At 40.6% G+C, this 11,923-nt stretch overlaps 1 pseudogene; it reads left to right on the top strand.

Moving 5' to 3' along the window:
- The first annotated feature begins 795 nt into the window (after positions 1-795).
- On the top strand, positions 796-3,011 carry LOC147439483 (uncharacterized; annotated as a pseudogene).
- The last annotated feature ends 8,912 nt before the right edge of the window (positions 3,012-11,923 follow it).

The following is an 11,923-nucleotide window of genomic DNA, read 5'->3' as shown; positions in this document are numbered from 1 at the left end:
CTCACAAATTGAGACACTATATTTACATAATTACACAACTGTTCGTAGTTCTCACAAGAATATAACACGGTCGGTTGTCGGTTGCGCACAAATAGGCAACCACTGAAGTATGTGAACTAGCTCTCACTCCCTCTCTCTCTCTCTCACACACACACACACACAAACACACACACACATTTTTTGTTTAATGTAGAAATGAGCGCCAATGTATGCATTGAGACGGCGATTATAAGCATGTGAATTCACTCTTTCTTTCTCTATCTCTATAAAGAAAAACTCTTTGAACGAGCCCGCGCAAGCGTGGGCTCCTTCAGAGAGTTTTTTTTTTATAGAGATAGAGAGAGAGGAGTGCATGGGAGAGAAACATAGCGTGATCTCTGGGATGCTAGAGAAACATAGCGCGATCTCCGAAATCCTCTGTCTGAAACATGGGAGGTGAAAAAAAACTCTCTGAAGGAGTTCCACGCCGGCGTGGACTCCTACAGAGAGTTTTTATATATACATATATAGAGAGAGGGAGAGAGAGGAGTGCATGAAAGAGAGACGTAGCGCAAGATCTTCTGTATTTATCTGCAACGCAGGGCAATGCAAGAGGTGAAAACGGAGATGAGCATTCAGACTCTTGTTGGTCTAGCAGTTCGCGTGTTCTGAAGTTGGTGCTCTCATGCAAGTTTTGGCATGTGTTATTTACAATAACTTGCGGCCCATGCTGACAGTTCTAATGTATATCTTGGTACGTACCCATTCCTTGCTTATTCTTTCGTGGTGCTACGGTCGATTTTATAAGCCCAAAAGATGGAGGAGACTGGGCTCATGCTGCCTGATTCCAAATTGGGTTTTCGGTGGTTGGGAGCATTGTGATTCCTGCAAGGCAATGCAATACATTGAATTCACGTCCTTTTTTGTTTTACTCTGCAGGGTGCTTACATTCAACCAAGCTAGCAGAGGTGACAGCTGGTGAGAAAATTGTAATGTGCCTTCTTCTTTGAGACTGACTCTAAGACTCTTAGATAGAGAGAGAGAGACGAGAGAGAATATAGAGAGCGCTCGTAAAACTGAGATGACGCTAGGCCGCCAAGGAGGGTAATTATTGGGTAGCTTGGTGAGGGTCAAGTTTTCCTGCACACCACCCTCTCGTGCAACTCACTACCGGCCAGTGGCGGAGGCAGAACCGCTGTTGTAGAACTCTCCATTGAAGAGGGTGGAGGTGAAGGGGTTGCTAAAAAGCGAGTGGTGTCGGTGCACAAGGGCATCCTAGTGACATTGGATGTGGGAGATAAGCCTGGCGATTTCGTTGTCAGCAAAATGGAACATTTGAGCCAATATTGTAGACACAATGTGAGAGGAAAGGCGTTCATGCTATTGAAGAAAATGCTTCTTTGCCAGAAATCCAATGTGTGCTTGTATTCCTCTTATCACTTCTTTTTACTTTTTTAATCAAGCTATAACCAAATGTAGGTTTTCATTGCAGGGGTTTAAAGTTCTTGTGGATGATTCAGGGGGATTTGTAGTAGTTGCAACTGAATTTCTGGAGGCAGTAGTTGATGAATATAACAAGACCCCAACATTATTGTTCACTCTTCGGCCTCCATCATCTATAAAAAAATCGAGGACATTGCAAGCTTCAGTTGTAAGAGACCTTCATGATGCCATATCTTTCAGTGAACTTAGCAAATTCAGTTCTTGTTCAATTCCACTTGGACTCTCTAGCTTTGCAGGAAGTGAGCTAATATTTTCTTCTTGTATTTTGGTTTGAACAATGATGTACGAGTAAGATTGGAGGATCTATTTTGACTCTGGATGCTTGTGCAAGTGTCAAAATACCTGGCGGTTGATGATTCAAAACACTTCCATACTAGTGCAGTATATGCGGCTGCAGTTAGCTGCATCACTCTACCTTTATTGATAGAGCTTTCTTCTGGGGATCCATCAAATATAGTGTCTACATGAGCTATGGACATGGAAAGCTTGGTCGAGGTCTTGTTAGGCCGGATGGGGAGACGGGTGCCACTCATGCATTTGGCAATACCCGCACCACATATACCAGGTCTTTTATCTCGTGGTTGAGTTTTGCAAAAGGGCAGACGTTCACATCAACAAAGGCGGTGTGTAAAGCTAGAGCTACCGTCACAAGAAGTTTTGGACAGATTCTACAATTATTCCCACATTATGAATTACCTCAACATCATGAGCTTTTGTGATACAGCATAGCGGTCCCCTACCCCCAATCGTACCTAGCTAGGTATGCGGTGCCTCCCGAGCAGAAGCTCATGATGTTAGGTATTGTATGAAAAACACTCAAAAGCGGCTCCCTTTTCCTACATGAGAAAATTTCTAAATCTTCTTGTGCGTCTGGTTGTGCTGAATGGATAGCATTTTTCTGTAGGTCGAGAGAAGCATGAAGCTGTCGATTTCTCAAGGTTCCAGCCACTACTACCTGGTGTGATTGAAACCGATGATCAGCTAGCTTCATATGTAGTGGTTGTCCAGGGATCCTCATCACAAGGTAAATAGTGCTATTACTTTTCAGCTCCATGTATGCTCTTGCATAATATTGTGTAGCATGCTTTTTATCTGTAATAGGCTAACAATGAGGTGGTATATTCAGATCCAGCAGCGCTCCCTTACCACAGGACTTTGTAAATTTTTACACTAGAAAGCGCACCCCATTTTATCGAGTGTCTGCTTCCCTTTGCCCTCTTGCTGTCCCTTTGCCATTTCCGGACATATTTACTCCTTTGGTTGCTTCCAAAGTGCAACCGACGAAATGTAAATCAAACATTTCATCCATACCTATAGCCACCAAGCTCTGTACGAGTGTATCTATCCTGCCATACCTCGAGAAGCGGCTGGGCAATCTTCAACATCCTAGTAGAGGTTCCTTGGGCCGGCAGATCCCGAAAAGGTGGAATCTGCAGAAAGATGAAGTCAAGGATCTTAGCGAGATAATAGCTAATAGTGTTGCTACATATGGGAGCACAACGAGAGAGTTGGCATCAGATTCGGAATGACCCTTCAAAGAGAAGTTTGTGATGGTTGCAGTATAAAGTAAACGTTCAGGAATCCAATGTGTGCTTCAGAAATCCAATGTGTGCTTCAGTAATCACAGGCAGCGCATGTGTGCTTGTGTAGCTACAGGTGGAGGGCCTCTTTTTTCGCTTCTATAGTATATCAAAGCCTTCCTTTGGCATTCACAACAAATGTGGCACTCTTCCGTTTCTTCAAGCTAGGTCATTAATGATTAAGTGTATTGGCAAATGGAATGATGCGACAATCACCCTGGGCAAGTTTTTATGATTTAAGTTCTATATGTATCTTGTTGGGTTTTGCTCATTTTTACGATTGCTTGGAAAGGTTTTCTCGGAGTTTGGAATTCCCCTCTGTGATCCCTATGATCATTTCATCTCTCGTTATCGCTCTAGAAGGGAATCCAGGTGGCTCCCTTTTTGGAATTCTTGTAGGAGTTCTCGTGTTTAGTGGAGATATTTGTGGTCCTTCATTGACCAAATGTCCACCTCTTTCTAGTGCATTGTGTGGGTTTGTGTTAAAATGTGGATAGATTGGCATTTCAGCACTTCTAGGTTGGCTTGCCATACCTTTGATCATATCTACAAAAGGATTGATAGATTGGCTTTCCATCCTGATGATCTTAGCTTTCTTAATGTCAGGCACACTAAATACTCTCAAGATAGTCCTTAACAAGCACCTTTGGCTTAGTGAAACTTATCTCTTTTTGCCCTTGTCCAGGTCTCTCAGAAGTCAAGAATTCGTGACTCTTTTGATCTCTGGATACTGGTTCTGGGACCCTAAAAGTTTGTATTTTTGAGACCTAGAAAATTCAGCTCTAAAAATTCAGTCTAGGTGTGTCCTATTGCCTGTCATCTTTTCTCTTGCCTTTTCCTGACTCAATTTGTAGTTGTCCATCAAAAGTTAGAGTAGTTTTGATGAGGTGCACTTGAAACAACACTCAAAACAGTTTCAGAATCAAGGATTTTTACTTGTATCTTGACCAAATGGGACCCAAATTTGTTGAAACTTTGTCACTATGCTTCTTTTATGCTTGCAAACACTTCTGTAAGCTCAGATGTAACTTTTGACCTCTACTTTGGCACTTGAGACATTATACACGTATAATGTCTGTGTGCTCAAAATTTGTCAAAATTTGGTATGTGAGCTCTCCTTGATGTCCTCTACCCACTGCAAGTTTTAGTTTGTGAATTTGACCTTTATTTTGACACTTGACATTATAAGCGTATAATGTCTTTTGTGGCAGAATGGGGTGACTTTTGTTTGACTGATTCCTTATCACTGAGTCTTACCATGTGGCGAGCGAGATTTTTCGAGCGAAGGAAAATCCGAGAAAATGAATAAAGAAACCAAATGGGCTTTGATAAGAAAGATGAATGAAGATCCTACTTTAATAATAGTAGGATCTTGGATCCATAAGTAATTGTAGCAATATGTTTGTTCAAAATTAGACTCTAGATTCTTTTGCACAGTTGATACTTGATGTTGAGCAATGAAAAACCCAAGCTAGTAGCAAAGCTATTACAAACCATGCAATGATCCACAACTACATTCAACACCATAATTTTTATTTTAACTTTAAATTTTACAGAGAAATCTAATGCATGTCAACAATGCTCATACATCTACAAAGTTTCTAAAACTGTACTAAGAGAGAATTGTCAAATCTTATACAAAAAAAAGAGAGATTTCTTTAGATTTGTAAGATAACAAATGGAATATTTAGTGGAATATAGAGAACAGCATGCCGTGCCTCTGCACTCTAATGACAACAAGAAATGTTATGGTTCTATCTCGTGACTATGAAGAGTCACACTCGTCATCAATAAAGACATTGCGTCTCTGACACTTCTTGTGGGTGTCAAAATCGTATCGTATATCAGCAGCCATGGTTTTTGCAATCCCCTCAGCATAAACTGGCAACACACTTCCATACAAAAAGAAAAAGATAAGTCTCACAATCCGCATGCAAGCAATACAAAATCTACATCCTAAAAGCACAAGAAATCTCAAATTGTTGTTTGAATCATTATTCATAATTTTCAAATACTAAACAATGATACAAAAAAGTGACAAAATAGCATAAATGTATGATGGAAACATAAAATAGGTGGGGCAAATGAAGTGTAAGGTGGACTCTCACTAGTCATCAAAGGGGTTGACATGCGAAGGCATGTCACCCACATCATCAACATCAAGAGAGGTGGAGGCTCCCTCTCTGCTTTGCTTTTTAGGATGAAATAATGGTTGCACATAATCTGAAATCAAAGTGTCATCAATGTTGACTGCTGCACACACCGGCCCTGTGCCTAAGCATGCTGCCAATACGGGCGATGTACCACATCCCAACTCCAAACAAAGACCTCGAGTCCTACAAAGAAGCTCCAAAAAACATGCAATAAAAGAGTGACTTCGTCGCAAGCCACCACGCCATGGCTCCCCTGATGATGATCTGGCTAGAGAAGACCCTGGATGATGGTGCATCATGTAAGAATCCAAAGGCTGCATGCCAAGCCGATTGAATAGCGGAGTGCTCTCAACCACAAAGCAAGGTGGTTGCATGCCAACCCTATGCACCATAAGTAAGAGAGAACAATGACACTACACCACCACATAGACAATTAGAGGGCAATCACAATAATAATAACACACCAAAATGAGAAATAAACAAGTTAATATGTAGAAGAGCATTACCTCAATCCGACCACCAAAGCTATTACCGTAACCATAAGCTCGATGATGGAGGACCACAATGCGACGATGAATAGCCATCTCTGATGCACGACAAAATCTCTCAACCCAGACAATGGAATCTCCTGCAAGAGGTTTCAAAAGTCACAATAAAAAACACGCAACAAAACTCGACAAGTATTGTATAAAATTATGAATGAAGCAAAAACCTGCCATAGAGACCATGATCAACAACCACCCTGAGTCTGACAAACTCGAACATGCAAGCTGCATGCCTGCACGAACATGATCCTCGCTACAAATATCCCAAAGGGGTACAATAGGGGAGGCTAATGGGGAACCACCAAAGGGAAGATCCAAAAAAATAAAATCAGCAGCCCATGCGACTGTTCTCCCACCACGCATGGACAAGGTCCCATCGAGGCGTGCACATCCCATGTGCTCATGAACACGAATCCATGCCGGATGTCGAACACCGACCCTAAAATCAGCAGCAATGGCTATGTAGTCCCCAGAAATGGCCATGCATCGTGAGTCAGGCAATGAGGACATAGAAGACAAGGGAGTATCAACGATGTAGACAAAAGAAATGGTTTTCTTTGCAACAATCTCCCCAAGTGGTACTGCGATACAAGAGGCAATACGAAGTGACTTAACTCCAATAAATGAACGAAACAAACAATTGCATCACAAGTGAAAGCTCACCATGCTCTCCCTCCATGTTTGCATCCACCCTAGTCTCAACAATCACCTCCTTTCCCTTGCGAGAAGTATTTGTAGCTTGAAAAAAGCAAAGAAACACAATATTACCGGTATGTATAATAAATAACTTTAGGAAAAAGAGAATTTAAAGCTCTTAGAAAAATTATGTTTGAGGCTATTTTGAGTAACCATTTACCGGATATCACCTCGTCCACTCTAAGAGGGAGAGGCACATCGACTGATGTGCCACCAACTCTCATAGTATCGTGAAGCTCTCTCTCTCTCTCGCCAATACATGCCCAGAAGCCATGTCTATCCACCATGGACATGCCTCCATCTCCCAAGTAGTGAGCTTATGCATGGAAGGGGAGTACATGCATCCTTCCCCAGTAGATAGTTGTGCCCATTGCTTAGCTAAGAATGGAATCCCTGATAGAAATCCTTTTCCAACCAAGAATAATAGAAATCTAAAACAAAATAACAAAATAACATGACTACACACTTCGTAATTATGAAAAGCTTGAAATAAAAGTATGATGAGCTTGACCTGTAGGCTAGCCGCTGAGATGCCATGCGTACCGTGTCCACTTTCTTCATAGCTTGCTTGTCAACATCTTTTGTCTTAGCTTCAAGAGAGGTCTCCAAAGGATAAAGATAGGGTCGTGCTTCAAACTTGAGCTCCTCAAAGTAAGAGGCAAGAGAGCAATCATGAGGCAACAAAATACCACCAGCAATGTTGCTCAAGTCCTCCACAAACTTTGTGGCCCTATCAAAAATCCTTTGTAGAAGGCCCTCTCTACGAATCCAACTGCATAACAAGGAAATTGAGAAAAAACTAAAATAATCACAAAAACTAGCAACTCTACATCAATCAAAGATTCTCGAAAGTCAATAGAAACTTTACTCACATGCGATACACATGATCTCCTTTCTTTAAACCATAAGAGGATCTAGTAATCTTATCTACCTCAATCAAGGAAACCCATAACAGTTTGCTCAGGACAGGAGCATCATGCATAGCAATCAAGTTCAGTTTCTCAAGCGTAGCCCAACTATCAGGACCCCATTTGAGTGCAAGAACTCGAACCATCCAATCCGGTCCAAGATTCGGATCAACAATATCTAGCAACTGCAATTTTTGAGGAACGAATAGAAAACCAAGTTTAAACGGCTATTACACTATGTGCAAAACACCCAAAACAAAAATAATTCAACCACCTTCCCAACGCGCTCTCCATATTTGAGTGCTAAATCATTCAATATTTTCTCCTCCTCTTTTATTAGTTCTTCATTTGTCATTGTCTACCTAGCTTGCTCTATTCTTTGGCTCAATTCCTTGGACATTTGAACCTTCAACACATACTTAAAAATAAATAATTTGCAAAAAACAAGCACATACTCTTTGGCTCAATTACTTGGATATTTTATCCTTCAATACACAATTGAACATATGTAATTTTCTCAAAAAGAAAATATAAGATCGTTCCAAAAAAGCAAGCCAAAGACACTCACATCGTATAAGAGCTTTCCCAAGTATCGACGAGTAAGTGGATACCAAGGCTCCACACCCTTCGAGTATTTCTTACGGACTGCAAAAATCAACTTTTGATCTTTTTCTGGAAGCCCTGTTACATAGGCGTCATGATCTGCTGCACAAATGTGGGAGCAGTTGACAAGCTCATCCCTAAGATGCGTGACTACAAGGGCATGTGTATTCATGCTATTCCAAGGTCATATACAATATATACAAAGTCAGAAACACAACATAGAGATTTTCTACTAAAATATATAGAAAACAAATTCATTCTTTGCAAGCTACTAAGCAGAGCTATCTCTGGCACTCGAGTAGGATCAATAACTGTACAAAGCACACTACAATGTTTCTCTAGATCAACGAAGAATCGCTCTTTAATAGCAGCCATCCAAGCAACCGTTCTATGATTACCCTCCCAAACATAGAACATTTTATTAGAGAGAACTTGAAGGTTTTGTCTTTTAGAAAGCTCAATTTCAAACTCTTTATGTATATCAACCCATATTGGGTCCCATGAAGAAAGAAGGTCCTCTGCAAAAAAGATAATCATAGGCAGAAAAGCACACTCAACTACTATTTATGAGAAATAGAGAGTAGGAAATACCAAAGCAGAGAAATGAAATACCTATCACATAAGCTTCCTCCTTCTTGCAATTCCAAACTGAAACAATAAAAGCTCCTTTTTCTTGCATGTAGCCCTCCTTTGCAAAAGCAGCTTTCAATCCACTAACATCATCTCGTAAGCCTCTCACCCTTGCATAAGGGATCAATCGACATAAATGAATTAGTGGACAGTCAAAAAAAATGAACATGCGAGTACATTGAAGAATATCTTGTCCTCTATGCATGTAAAGTTTGTGCTCTTCCCCTCTCTCAATCTCTACTGCTACTTGATCTCTTACGACATAAGGCACTATTTGAAAACATGCCTCTTGTGGGGCAAGAGATTCATCAACTTCATTTATGGATCCAAGCCCCAAGTCCTGACTTTGCATCTCCTCCACCTGTGTCTCCAAACCATCTGTCATATCTGTGACAGAGACTGCACTGATTTGATCACTGCTCTCTAAGATACTGGAAGCTTGAGATGAAGAAAGCTGTCTCCCTCTGTGACCTCGTCCACGAATTGAAGTACTTGCAAAACAAAACCAAAAAAAATTTAATTACTTCACAAAAATTCCCTCTAGGTGTCCATGCCGACGCGGATGCCTAGAGGCAATTCAAAAAATCAAAACTTTATCTTATGGATTGTTAGAGGGGAGCTAACAAATTTAAAAAAAGCATGATCAATCAAAAAATTTATCTCAAGAAATTCCCTCTAGACATCCATGTTGGCGTGGATAGCTTGACTGAGCTTACTTAGCTTAATAAAACATGATTAAATTCAATGCAACAATGAATCACTACACCTAAATCATGTCGCAAGAAACTACTTCTAGCCATCCACGCCGGCGTGGATGGCTTCAAGTAGTTTTAAGAGAAGCTATGCAGCTCTGAAGATTCTCAGAGAGAGCTTATAAACAGGTAGATTTTCACATTCAAAACTCCTTCTAGCCATCCACGCCGGCGTGGATGGCTACAGGTAGTTTAGGCTTTGAATCAAAATGATAAGGAAGCTACACAGAAGTCCAGGCAGAGCCATGGACACTTAGCCCAACACAAGCACTTGGGTTTGAGTTTCCGCCATGATTCTCCAATACACTGGCGAGAAGGTCTCTCTCTCTCTCTCTCTCTCTCTCTCTCTCTCTCTCTCTCTCTCTCTCTCTCTCTCTCTCTCTCTCTCTCTCTCTCTCTCTCTCTCTCTCTCTCTCTCTCTCTCTCTCTCTCTCTCTCTCTCTCTGCAGTGGGTACACTACCCCTCCAACATCTCTCTTGAGCTTTACAGAGAGCGTACAGAAAGTTTTGAAGAGTTACAATTACAGAAGGCTTCTCATTTTAATTAAAACATAAGCCTTACAAACATAACCTTAAAACATTGAAAAAAAAAACTACTTGTAGCCATCCACGCCGGCGTGGATGGCTACAGGTAGTTTTCAAATCTACCTAGCAGGAGGTTTTTGGGCCGAGGTAGACTCCCTTCTCCCCATGGTCGAGTTAGACTCCTTCTCCCTTCTCCAAGCTCCGAGCTTGATTCGAGTTGTGAAGGCCGATTCTCTAAACCAGCTTGGCTTGAGAGATTAACTGATTCGATTTTCAGCAGGGAATTATCGCAGGGAAGAAAGCCTCCTATGGCCGCAAGAGGGCAGGGAAGAAAGCCTCCGATGGGCGCAAGGAAGGCCCTTGGTTGCGAGCAAGGTCGCAGCAGAGTTGCATAACGGCTGCATAGGGAAGAGATGTGAGGCAAGGAAGGTGAAAGCAAAGAGGCGTGAAGGGCTGAAATAACGCAGCACTTGCAGGTTTCTGAGATAGCGCAGATACAGATGAGAGATAGCTAGTGCTAGATATTAGAAACAGACCTTTAACGCTTAGCACTATGAATAGCATTAAAAAAATACACTAGGGACCTACATGTCCCCTTGCAAATTAGATCATTCTCTCTCTCTCTCTCTCTCTCTCTCTCTCTCTCTCTCTCTCTCTCTCTCTCTCTCTCTCTCTCTCTCTCTCTCTCTCTCTCTCAAGAGGTAATAATTATATTGCATGGAGTTGCCCGCGTGTTGCCTGCCTATAGCTAATGACCATAGTTAATGATGGCGTGGAGTTGCTTGCAAACCTACATATGTGAAACAACGGAGGTAAACTGATAAAATTTGAAGGTGCAATCACCAAATTACACTAGTTTTTTCAAAATTTGAAAGGTTTTTTCACCTTCAAATATAAAATTTAAAGGTAAACTTCGAAATTTGTAGGTGGGATTATACTATATCTAGGTTTTTTTCGAGCTTGTTTGAGTATGAAACCATGACTCCGCTTTTAAATACTTAGCATGTAATTTGTCACAAATTACCATGCAAAAAGGGTAATTATAACTAAAAAATAAAGAAGCAATTACTCGTACTGATAGACAATCAGTCTTCTTATGAAAAGCTACAAATTTTTCTGCCTTTCAAGAAATTTGATCTCACGACAAGAGGTACTTTGGGAATTTTGAAAAACTTAAAGGGAATTTTAGGAATTTGTGACAAAATATTAGGGCTTTTTGGGAATTTTTGAAATTTGAGTGTCTTAGACTTTAATACACCAAAAGCACTCAGTAGTGTAAACGCCCTTAACTTCGGCATGAGATATTGTGCATGGGGTATTTAACTGAGTAGGTGAAGTTCGGTTGTCATTAATAAGCTCGATTGACTGAAAATCATAAAACGCAAAGAACTAAAAACAGGGTCGTTTTTTAGTGTTTTGAAAATTAAAAGCAGGTTCGTTTTTTTAGTGTTTTTAAAACTAAAACAGGTTCTTCCTTAGTGTTTAACACTAAAAGCAGGCTCGTTTTTTGAGCACGTTATATTTCATGTTTTGGATATATTATATAGTGAATTTTTATTTCTAATATATATTTTATAAAACAATAATTGTTGTTCGTGGGAACACAAACGTGCAATACTCCTGGCGGCTTGTGCTTATGGATAGAATTTTAAGGATTTCAATCTATTCTATTTAAACCCGCTGTATCAATCACAACTGTGCTATTCTTACCTTCTGCTAAACACACCATTTACCCATGGGGAGATGCATTACAGTTTTTGGTCCAGGGCGTGGATAGAAGCTAGTGCTTATGTTTGATACCAGAATTTATTCTTTGACAGTTTCTTCTTTGTAAGAACATTTTGAGCTTCGTGATGCTAATTTCTGTCTTCGTCCACTAACATTATCTTGCCCGCAAGTCAAGGTAGAAGCTACTATATCATCAGATGGTGAGCAAACTTTTATGCTTGATCATGAACAACACCAATTCTACAAGGTGAATATGAGAAGTGAGGATCAGATTGATGTTGGCATTGGCAGAGTTTCTCAAGACCCGAAAGACAAGAAAGT

This window comes from Adiantum capillus-veneris, chromosome 16 (assembly GCF_014529385.1).
Source record: "Adiantum capillus-veneris isolate H3 chromosome 16, ASM1452938v2, whole genome shotgun sequence".
Lineage (NCBI taxonomy): Eukaryota > Viridiplantae > Streptophyta > Polypodiopsida > Polypodiales > Pteridaceae > Adiantum > Adiantum capillus-veneris.
This window is presented reverse-complemented; position numbering and strand designations above follow the sequence as displayed.